An 11,542-nucleotide genomic window follows, 5' to 3' on the forward strand; every position below is an offset into this window, starting at 1 on the left:
AGAGAGAGAGAGAGAGAGAGAGAGAGAGAGAGAGAATCCCGCTTTGGATAATTTGCGCGAAAATTCAAATCGTTCGCTACTTCGGCGTCGGCTCTTCTCAAGTCTGAACTTGTGGTCAATTATTGTTGTCTGCCTCGAGCGTGTTTTGTCAAAAAATAAATTGCTTTTGCCGCAGCAGCCGGCAGGGTTGCGAAAAATATTTGCTCCGAAGTGTCCGAAGATTGTGCTCATCATATTGATTTGTTTGGTAAAAATATTTATTCAAGCCAAATAAAAATAAGAATTTCTAACAGTCAACTCCTCGATCTGCGAGCAAGCCCGGGAAATGGCTTTTTTTACCTTTTCAGCAGAGCACTATAAAATGTTTTTTGATATTTCCGACTGCGCAGTCATGTATCGTTTGTGCACATGCTTATTTCTTGATTCCCGCATGCAGAGTTCGGGTCAAATTTCGCGCCCATTAGCCGCAGCCAACTGTACTTTCGGCCAGCAAAAATAATGAGTCCCAGACCGGTGAAATCCAAGTGCTCAAATATTAATCCCGGACCACTCGGCAGAGTAAGGGAGCAGCGTAATTAATGTAATTACTCATCTGACATCATCGACACGCGCGCCAAATATGGAGAGCCCGAATTTGTCGGTCGGCCGGTAATGCCTTGCAAATTAAAGTTTTCCTCCATCTATTGATTCGGCTCGTTTTGCACGGGGAAAGGATTTTTGCCTCGTAATGGAATAACGCATCAACCGCGTCGATATGTTTAAAAATGGTTGCGATTCGACTGCGGCGGCAAAAATGCTGTCGAACCGCTATTTCGCGTTTGTATACATGCGTATTTTTGGCGCACGCCAGCAGCACGGCCATTACGCCTCGTGATTTGTTGGCCCCTTTTTTCCATTTCCACATAAATACGGCAAAATATCGCGCGGCAGAGCAAACCTTCAGCCGATGACCTGGAAAACAAATAATATATCGGCAGTGCGCCGGGAAATAAATTGCCGCTTCAATCGAGCAACAGCAGCACTCGATCTGCATTGATTGAGTCTGCTGTAATAATGATAATATCACGCTGCTCGGCGCGTAACTGTTCCTCGGTTCGCCTCGCTTAAAATCGCCAGCACAAAGAGTCGTATGTATACTTTTGCACAATGTTTGCAGCCGAGCAATGTAATCAGCGAGCGCATAGATTGACGTGCTTCTTTATGCGCGCCGCTTCAATTGCTCCCGCGCGAGAGATGCATTATTCGACGAAAATCGGCCGACACATAATGCGGTACAGTTAGTTGGCCGCTTCCTGCTCGCATTCTCAGACTATTGGTTTTCGACTGGAACTAATCACGACAACAATGACATTCGCGCAAGTTAGCCGACCCCTACCTGTCTATATGTACCTGGCAAAAAGGGGCTAAAAAAATTTTACTTCTCAGCCTGCCTCTCTGTGGCCTCGACGGTAATTTCACTTTTACATCTTCACCTCCGCCTCTGGAGTCGTTGACCAGTTGAAGCAGCTATTTGGATTTGACATGCTGAGCGAGCGGGCGAACTCACACGCCCATCTAATAGCGCACGGCCCGACAAAATTTCTTCATTATCCGGAATTAAAACCGCAGGCGTCTCTCCCGTAAGGACAGCGTGGGTGTCGCTTCCATCCTCATACTGCGAAGAAATGAGAAACAAAAAATACTTGATTTTAAATAAGTTTTCTCTTGAAGCAAACCAACGGAACAGAATATTGTTATTGATGGTCCCAATGCCGTTACATCAAAATACACAAAGTTTGATAGCAAACAAATATGTATATTGTAGCTTCCAAAAATCTAATGAATTTATCGAACTAGCGTCTGATTCTGATATGATTTTTAACTATCAAAAACAAACGTTTTGCTGTCTCGGCGTTGTAGAAATTGCCTGTCACCGTAAACAACGTCCCTGAGCCTCTGATTTCCACGGGACCAATCATAATTCAGTACTGAGAGCCACATTGCCACATTGGATCAGAGTGACAGCTAATTTTTCAATATTTGCCGGCGGATTCGCGCTAATTTCTGGCAGTGTAAAATATTTGGCCGTGTCAATGCAACAAACGGGATAGAGCTTTAGGCGCGCAGATAATCTCTCTCTTTCAGCCGTCCGTCAGCGGCAGTCGTGAGCCGCAGCCGCGACAAAACCGACAGCAAGAACTACACTAACGCACCCTCTGTGCCGCTCGCTCGACTCGTGACGTCATACATGATTAATGATGCACTAAAGGATTTTGCGTGTTCGCCGTGCCGAAACACGTCCTCTCTCTCTCTCTCTCTCTCTCTCTCTCTCTCTCTCTCTCTCTCTCTCTCTCTCTCTCTCTCGTGCGCGTACTCTGCTTCATTTGCGGTGGTAGCAGCCATTTTTCCATTTCCATTTGGCCGACGCACACACTCACGCACTTGCTGTCGTTTTTTGGCACCCCGAGGCTAATTGAATTTAAAAATTAAAAAACAACGTCGGGGTGACAAAATTTTAGGCGGCGCCACCGCGGTCTGTAAATTAATTAGTTTTTTATGCGGCTGACCAAAGAGTGCCGATCTACTCCAATGGAGCGCGCTGATTAATTAATTTTTATAACCTACACCTGCTCAGATTAAATTGAAATGGCTTTCCGGCAATATGCACCAAAAGTCGATTTTTCAAGCGATCACTCATTCGAGCTGTTGGGCCATATACGGAATTGCTAAAATGCCGAGCAAATCGGATAAAGCTACAAGGGGAAAACGGAATTATTAAGATTTCTTCACTTAAACTCGACCCCTGTGAAGCAGAAATTTTGAAACATTTAGTAATCCAAGCAATATCAAAGTGTAATTCCTTGTTTATTATTTTAAAAGTAATTTTATTTTGAGCAACCCTTTCATTATTGTTGCATTTGAACACTTGTCATGTACTTGAAGAGTACACAAAAATTATTTATAAGGTGGTATATATCAAACAAAACTACACACGTTTCCCAACAAAACGAGTGAGTCAAGTGGATGAGACTGTGAGCAACTCATGCTGACGCAATAGGACGGAAGACCGATATTTGTGACCAGTTGCAGCATTTATTTTGATTAGGGCAGCGCCGCTTCTTTGCAACACTCGGATCGTGACCTCCATTTTTTCCAATTGATCGGCACCGCCGAGACCGCAAATAACGCATCTCGCCGCTGTTGTTATATTGTCGCCAGGATAAAGCCAACAATCGAGCTGCCAAAAAAGGAAGGATGGTAATTTCTACACGTGAGGTGTAATGAACTTGGCAGGCAGGTGTTGATTTTGGTGTCAATTAAGAATGCGCAGTTAGCCGCACATTGTTTGTTGATATTTTGGCTCTTGGACGACGCTGCTTTTGCCATTCGCGCAGCTTTTTGTCAGCGGCATCAGACGTGCCAAGCGGCAAAATCCGCCAAGTCACCATATTGGAATTGTTCTGCTCGAACGTGTCGGCTGGCCGCCCGGATTTTTACGCTCTTTGTCTTTTCAAAAACATTACACGCTACATATTCCTAGCTCCACTCGCTCGCGATTATTATTATTGCGCTCCATTGTGCGGCCATTAAGCCCGGAATACGAAGCGCCAGCCTTGCGAAACGGCCGCTTTTCTTGCCTCTCGAGGCATTTTGCTGCAGCAGAAGCGAATAAGTAGGCATATTTGGCAAGCGGGTCCATTCATTTCTCACTTAAGTTCCCGACGTGGATTTGATATGCAAACCAGGCTGAAGCGTTTAAAAAATTTTAATAATCAAACCGTGACCAATATGAATTTGTTATCAAAAGTCGTTGGCCGCGCACATTTCGATGAGTGCCAACTCTCCGCACATTTGGGGGAAAGCGTCGAATTTTTCCGCCGGCTGGTCAGCATTCAGGTACCATACAGCGGGGAAATTTATTTCACTGCTCTGGCGAGCATCCATCGGGAAAAAATTATCGTCGGGCGCAAAAGCAGCGACTTGTGATTTATCTGCGAAATTGGCCGGCCTCCATGACAGAGCCGCTGCTGATGCTGCTGCGGGGGCGAATCGTTATTTAGAGACGATTTCGCCCGCTGTATACGGTTGCTATATAACACGCGCGCGTGTTTGTTGGACCAACCGGGCCGCGGAAACGGGCTTTGTGTGCGAGAGAACGGGCAACAGCCAGAGAATTAAGCGGATCTCGAAACTTGTTTGCGAAGATTTGCGAACGAAATTCTGCGACATGATGAATGTTGGCTGAAAACTGCTTTCCGCGCGGGGAGGTTTCAAACGCGCTGTGTGGCTTCAGCCTAAGTTATTGCTCCTTCTGTCGCCCCTGTTGAAATTTTGATTGCAAAGTACCTGTGCTAGGGCTAAAACATTTTTTCTTTTAACAAAAATAACATAAAGTGACGCAATGTTTTACTTTTATTTTTTCTACATAACTTAGCTTAAACTTATCCTCATGACGACCTATTTATTAAAAATTAATCCAAAAACGTCCCAATCATTTGAAAAATGGATCGCGATCAGAAGGCCGATAGTGTGAATTTTCACAAGACCGACAAATTTTGTACACCTGAAGCGGAAGTCGAAAAAATCGTGTACAAGACCGAAAATTGAATATTATGCTTGTAACTGAAAAATTGTTATTTTTCTCAGCCTTGTGAAAATTGGGTCCAAACATTTTTCGGCTGCAGAGGTCAAGCATTCTTACTATGGCCTTATGATTTTGGTGTAACAAATGTTTCGGCCTGTTTCTGAATTTCTGGACTACTGAACTTTCCCGAGAAAAATTTCTAGTCCTGGAAAGAAATGGAATTAGATAAGATGTGTATGCACACAGTCAGTTCCTTGTTAAAACATAAAACAACTTCATCCTCGTTGTGATTAAGTTCTCATTTCCTTAACTATAGCCTTCTGGTATTTTCAAATGAATAATCAATCAAAAAAATCATTTACGGCAATTTTCGTCATTTAAACTCGATTTTCCAAACGAAAAATTGTATCGTGAAACCAGGAAAATGAACAAAAACAGTGAATAATTTTCCTTGTTTGTTTAGCCATTAAAATATAATTATTTGTCCAATTAATGTTACCACAGGGAGGAGCTGTGTAAATTTATGCGTATGGTGTATTAAGCGAAAGGGTTGCATAATTAAGACCTGTCTGCTCAAATTTGTGTGACACGTAGCTCGCGAGCAGGATGCACAATTAATCACGGCAGGCGCAAAAACAATGCGTGTCAGAGTGGCGAACGAGCGTCAATAGCGGCGAAGACGAGAGCTGCCTGCTCAAATTCATTTGGCTGATTGACGCCAACCATACCTATACGTACACAACAGGCGCTCGCTCGCAGCAGAGGCGATTTCTGCCTTCGTTCGCACAGCCGAGTGATGGATTATGACTGCCGAGGTTAAAAAGTTAACCTTGCAAAAAATTATTCTTGCCATCACCGCGCTCAGGCGCGCGCGCATGAATAATTGAAAATAATTTTTCGCCTCCAGAACTGTTGATTAGTTAGCTTTAAGCAAAGCTCTTGCATTTTGTTCAAATTGGATTTAAATTTTATATGCAATAAACGTTTTAATTAAATTTGTTAATTTCTATAATACCTTGATTTTTCGCATCTTCTTTCTTGAGCTCTAGTTGGTGAGAGTAATCAAAGGGTGGGAAAGTGTGGTGCTTGGCGCATAGAGGGAATGCTTAATGAAGGATTACGTTTTGATGTTGGTCGGTGCGCAGTCTTGACACTCTAATTACACGCAAGCACAAGGAGTGATGCTGCCGGCCACAACTTGCTACAAACTTCTTGTTGTGCTCTGCGCCGCGTGTTTCTCTAATTATCCGCTCCTCGGTATAATTGTGCATAATGCACACACACACCCTGGCGAATTGAAGTAGGCGAATCTCGAATACCCTTTGCTCGCATTAATCACGAAAAATTCCACGCAGCAAAAGTTTTGCAATCAACTCCATCTCCGCCACGGATGATAACCCGCGAGAGTTGGTTGCTTTATATGTGCGGCTAACTCTGATTTATTGGCCCAAATTAGAGCCCTCGCCGCTCGCCAAGGAGCGCTAATTAAACTGGCTGGGAAGTGTTTTATTTTTTGTTCAAGTATTGCAACCGACTCTCCGCCTCGAGTCTATTAGACGTGCACCAAAAGTGCATTGATCTGCTTTTGAATCCCGTTTTTCGCCACATGCTAATAAGCAACCACTTTGCCGGCCCACTGATTATTCCGATCTCGAGAATCGAGCGGCACAGAGAAAAAGCTAACGGCCGCGTGTGAAATTTGCATGCATATTGCTCGCCAATCAATTCTCTGCGCGCGCGGTGGGCGTCATGCGAATTCTTCTCTTCGTTTGAATCGACTGCCGATGAGTTGGATAGAGCTGTGAATGAAAATATAAATGCGCGTGTAAAATGAGTAATCGCATTCACGCCGCATTCTCCTTCAGCCGTGATTTCGCATTCATCGTTCTCTCCTCAGAATTAAAATGTGAAGAGACCCGGTTGAAATCTTTGAAAAGTTGACGGAATTGCTGTTTTACGTCTGAAAAGCAGCCACGAAATAAAGAAATGGCCGCAGCTTGAGGCCGTTGCTGCATCAAAGTGGAGAGATGCGAGAGAGGCTCATTAATTGGAATGAGTGTTCACATTTTCTCGCCGCGTGTGTCATTACTCTCCTCCTCGCGCTTCATATTGTAAATCAGCCTGCCTTTTGATTAAGCAGATATTTTGACAGCCGGCATAAAAGCCACTGCCACTCAAGTGCTGATTTACATTTTTTCGAAAAACGGAAGTCGACCTTGCACCGGCTTTTTTGTCAGCCGAAAACTAGGGGCGGGGGTAATTATATCTGTCACTCTGGCGGCGAATAATTCCACATGGTCGCGAATAATTCATCATGGCGTCGCACCGTGTGTGTATATATAATTACGGCTATTTTTTGTATTTGGGAAAAGGATAAAAATATCGCGTCCTGTGCACTGGTATTAATGGCACGTATTAATTTCTGTTTCAGGATTCAACCCACGTCGCCGCCTTCTCGGACTGAAATGACGGGCGTCGGAATCGAAAGAGAACTTGTCAGCAGCAGCAGCGAAAGAAGAATTTTGCTTCTTTTACTTTCCTCCTCCTTTCAATGATCATACAAGACTGATAATTTTGCTTTTTGATCGTTTTATTACGGAGTTGCGCACGCACTTTGCCGTGCTGCAGAAAAACAGTTTTGTCTCGGAAATCAAATAAACACACATTCCCGCAAACCCGTTGGAAAAGTTTTTGCATTTTTTCTCTGCGTGATAAAAAGTACAGTATTTCATCCTTTTTGCACAATGCAGTATTTTTGTCCTGTTGATTTTTAATCGAATGTTTGTAAAAAAAAAAGGATAATTCACACTTAACGAGAGAATCTGGAGTCTTCCTACGAAGTAAGGTTAAATTTTGGACACGATAGGACAAGCAGACATGCGTAATTGTTAAATAAACTATTATTGCTACTCATATGTATTTGAAACGCGAGATAGACGAGGTTCAACTACATCTGTGTAAAAGACAAAAAGAACTTAAACACGCGCGTGATTGGTGAAGCAGACCGAGAGAAGACGAGTCTTAATTTGCTTATAAATTAGCTTTTTCAAACTAGTCAATGTGATTTTGATGATAAAATGGAGAATTTTTGTATTCGATGACATGTGAGAATAATTAATAATGTACGCTGAAAAAAGAAGCAAAGTAATTAACGATCGAAAAACGAACGATTCTCGTCGCGAGCGAAATGATATAGAATAACTGCCTTGTACTTGTGTATAAACGCAAAAATTATAAGGAACGATGAGTGAACGATATGTGAGAAAGAAAATGCGAAAGTTCGTTGAATGTAATTTCGAAAAAGGTGCTTTATCCTTCAAAAATACAATGGTATTATTGTTTGTAAACAAGATGACACAAAACTTTGTAAATACGAAAAAAATGAACAGCTTAAAATGTTGGGCCAAAATAAGAGCCCGCGTTTAATTCCAAACTTCATTAATTTTGATCGCATTCGTTTGTAAATTTTGTGTAAATAAAATTTTATAAATGATCAAAAACCCGTGCGAATTTCCTTTCTTGTGCTTGCAATGCCCTTCAATCTAAGACCAATTCTCGTTGCCAGACAAATTCTATACAATTAAATTTTTGAATTATGTAGCAACTATACAGCAACGAGAGGACGCAATTTGGCTGATAAGAATTCGTAAGCAGGCGTGGCCATTAATAATGTATCAGAGAGGACATCCTGGCGTTCTCCAACACAAATCCCACTTTCCAAACACATATAATAATTGAAAGCGTTTACCACGCGAATGACACGGAGCGGAAATGAGATTTGAACCGCAGACGCAGTTATCATTTACATACGTTTAAGATCGTGTGATATCATGATTAGCTTTTTTGGAGGAGAAAGAAATTCAGGCAGCATTATTCCGCTCGTAATTTATGGTGATTCTCGGTGCATTCATCTTGATTTACGCGCGAGCACCAAAACAATAGTCCATTATTGTAAGAAGCAAATAAATAAAAGTGCGCGTATGTAATTTCATCCAGTCTGCCCCCGCTGCCTTCTCTTTCACCTCGATCGCTGGCACAACAAAGCTAAATTAAAAAAGGGGACAACAAAATAAACGTTGTCCGCCGGCTCCTGTCAATATTAATTACGGCCGGCAATTTTTCTAACCCCACCGTCTGTTGGCTGCTGCTGGATACGCTCGCCTGCCTTTACTTCCGGCCGCGACATCAACAACACAACAGTTTCTGATACAACTCTTCCTCGCACGATAACTAGCGCTTTTTACAGCTCAATGCATGATTGCCCTCCTCCATCACCTGCCTAATTGTTTTGCTAAAGAGGTGTTCAAGTTAACAAGCTTTCTGAAGTCTCGTTAATTTACATACCTATGAGTTTATAAAAATATAAATTAATTGCCAATCAAAACTCGGCATTTTTTTTTATTTTTATCAAGGAAAATTCAAGAGGCTTCTCGCTCCTTTTAAAGTTCCACGAAGTCGTCATAATTACGAATTCATTAGGAAATTCAATTTAGTTTGCAAAAGTTTAAGCCGTGGCAAAAAAGCTGACGGCGCATTTTTGCTCACTCCTAATTCGAAATTTCCTGGGAAAGCCGTGTTTGTCTACAGAATTTCTTGTGAGATCATCTTTCGCAGGAGATTTTAATCCACTCTCTCGGCACCGAGAGATTCTTGATTAGCAGCCGTAATTCACAGGAAAGCAAACACTCTTTGTGAAATTTCGCCCCGCTACTCGCAATTAGCCCGACTGAGCCGCGTTTCGAATGCCGGCGGCAGGACGAACCCGACTTCAACTTTCCTCCCCTCGTTCGTTCGTTCGTTCACTCGCTAGCAGCATTTTTGTGGCTTCATCTCGGTCTCTGCCGGCAGCATCATCTTCCTCTCTCGGCGGCTTACACTGATTCTATATAATATATGAGGATTCAGCGCAATCAAATCCCGCGTCTGGAGTGATATCGACGGAGGTAATAATCCCAGCCACTTCTCCAACCAAGGCGGGCCGCCGCCCCGATTTGTTTGCCTTTTACTTTTGACGACTTTTCTTCTCTCTTCAAATAAACCAATTTGAGTTTGATGAGGTAATCTCCAGCTGCGAGCTGTATAAAATATATTTACTTCTTTTCCCTCTCGGGTTAAAAATATAGAGCACATTATCCAATTTATTAAGCTGTGCGTAAATCAAGAGAGAAAGAAAAATTTAATGGTATCAACAGGTTTGCGTTAACTTTTCCAGTGAAGCAGTTATTAAACGTTACTTGGAAATTTAAGCACGATTAAGATCCATAGATTCAATTCACAGAAACTTTTTTCGTATCAGATATAAACTTGAACAAATATTGAGACTGATAAAAGTTGAGTGAGCTGAATCAATTAAAAATTTGAAATAAATAAAATTGAGAGAATATTTTTGTAAAACAATTTTATTTCGAGACTTGCCAATTCCAAACAATTCCGAAATATCGGCTGGTTCTTCTCAGCTACACAAGGCAGCTCTAATTTAGATTTGTTCCCGTAAAAGTCTCAAATTTAAGGGTGACTTTTGGAATGCATCAGTTAAAAGCTAGATCTACGATAAAAACTAATCTACGCCCCAAAGTCAAATTAGAAATTCTCATTTATGTTGTAAAATTGATTATCGATTATAATTTTCACGACACTCTTTATAATTTCAAAAATCGGAAAATTAAATCAGATGCGTACAGATTAGTCTCTGTTCATTAACAACATTTTATGGTTCACAACTTTTTTATCACTTGAGGTGTTTTATTTTAAAGATAAATTTTGATTAATTTTTATAACGATTATATATGTGTATTTGTATGTTGTAGTCATGCTACTCTATACACGAACTCTGGCATTTTTAATACTTTTTTAAGTTAGTCAAAACATGAATTATTTTAAATTGAATAAATGAATAATATTTCTGTATTTTTTTCTGGAAGTGTTTAAACAGTTCAAAGAGAGCCGTATATAGGTATGTAAACTTCTACGCTGACGTTGTATCTCCAGAGCTCTCTCTTTTAAACTGCAGGCTACTCTCCTGACAAATGCAAATTTAAATTGTTGCACTGAGGATTAAATTTATAGCCTGTATAGAATTGCTAATTTTTTCCTCTCTTCCTACAGCCGTCCCAGAGGTGCAGTGTGTTTAGAAATAAATTCCTCGCGTTGGATTGAATATTTATTTGCATTGCAGCACTACTACTTGTTCATTGTTTCCCGCATTGGGAGAAATCAAACAGAATTAAATTCCTAGAACGTGCAGACGGCGACGGCGGCGGCGTGAAGTGGATATTCAGGTGGCGGTGCTCCGAGAGTTGTCCCGCGGAGGCACTTTGTCAGCTGAGCGGCGTCGACGTTAATACCCAGGCAAGCGCTGAGAGCTGTTTTGTTGTCAAATTGCGAGCTGAATACCGAACTATGTGCACGTGCACAAAGTTGGTAGTGAAACCGTGTCTCTTGCACTGCAATTTATCCCCGGCCAGAGACACCTTGAAGGCTGGGCAGGCGGGCGGGCGGGCGGATGGCAGACAACCCGCCCCACTCACTCGGGGTGTATAAATTTAGCGCCGCGCGCGTGGAATTCTGCTTAAGGTGGCGTCTTATTATGTACTGCGATGAAATATGCGCGGCTGACACGGTGCGCGCGCGAGAATTATTATTCAAATGAAAAACGGGGCCAACTTGGGCTCAAAGTTTTGTAATAACGCAAGCCGCGCGTCTCAAAGTCTGGCTGGATTTATAGACTGCTCTGACACTTATTACTGCTGTGTTTTCGTCCGACCGTTGGCCAGCGGGTTTAAAGTTCTCGCGGCCCCAGAATATCATTATGCGGTAAAACTACAGCGCGTTTCTATGCTCTCCATTCATATGTGCGCGCCAGAGCGGCCGGCACAGTGAGCTGGCTTATTTTCCGATGACAAACACACGCACCCAGAAGTCAGGAACCATGAGCAACAGAAAACAGAGAATTCTCGCCAGCAGCTGCGGTGGTGGTCC

At 42.3% G+C, this 11,542-nt stretch overlaps 1 protein-coding gene across 1 annotated transcript in view; it reads left to right on the top strand.

Moving 5' to 3' along the window:
* LOC135934651 (toll-like receptor 7) overlaps positions 1-8,064 on the top strand; it is a 31,034-nt gene extending 22,970 nt beyond the window's left edge. The window contains exon 2 of the mRNA XM_065476559.1: positions 6,996-8,064. The gene's annotated coding sequence lies outside the window, so the exon portion shown is untranslated. The remainder of the gene's footprint in view (positions 1-6,995) is intronic.
* The last annotated feature ends 3,478 nt before the right edge of the window (positions 8,065-11,542 follow it).

The sequence above is a fragment of the Cloeon dipterum genome, chromosome 1 (genome assembly GCF_949628265.1).
Source record: "Cloeon dipterum chromosome 1, ieCloDipt1.1, whole genome shotgun sequence".
Taxonomy (NCBI): Eukaryota; Metazoa; Arthropoda; class Insecta; order Ephemeroptera; family Baetidae; genus Cloeon; species Cloeon dipterum.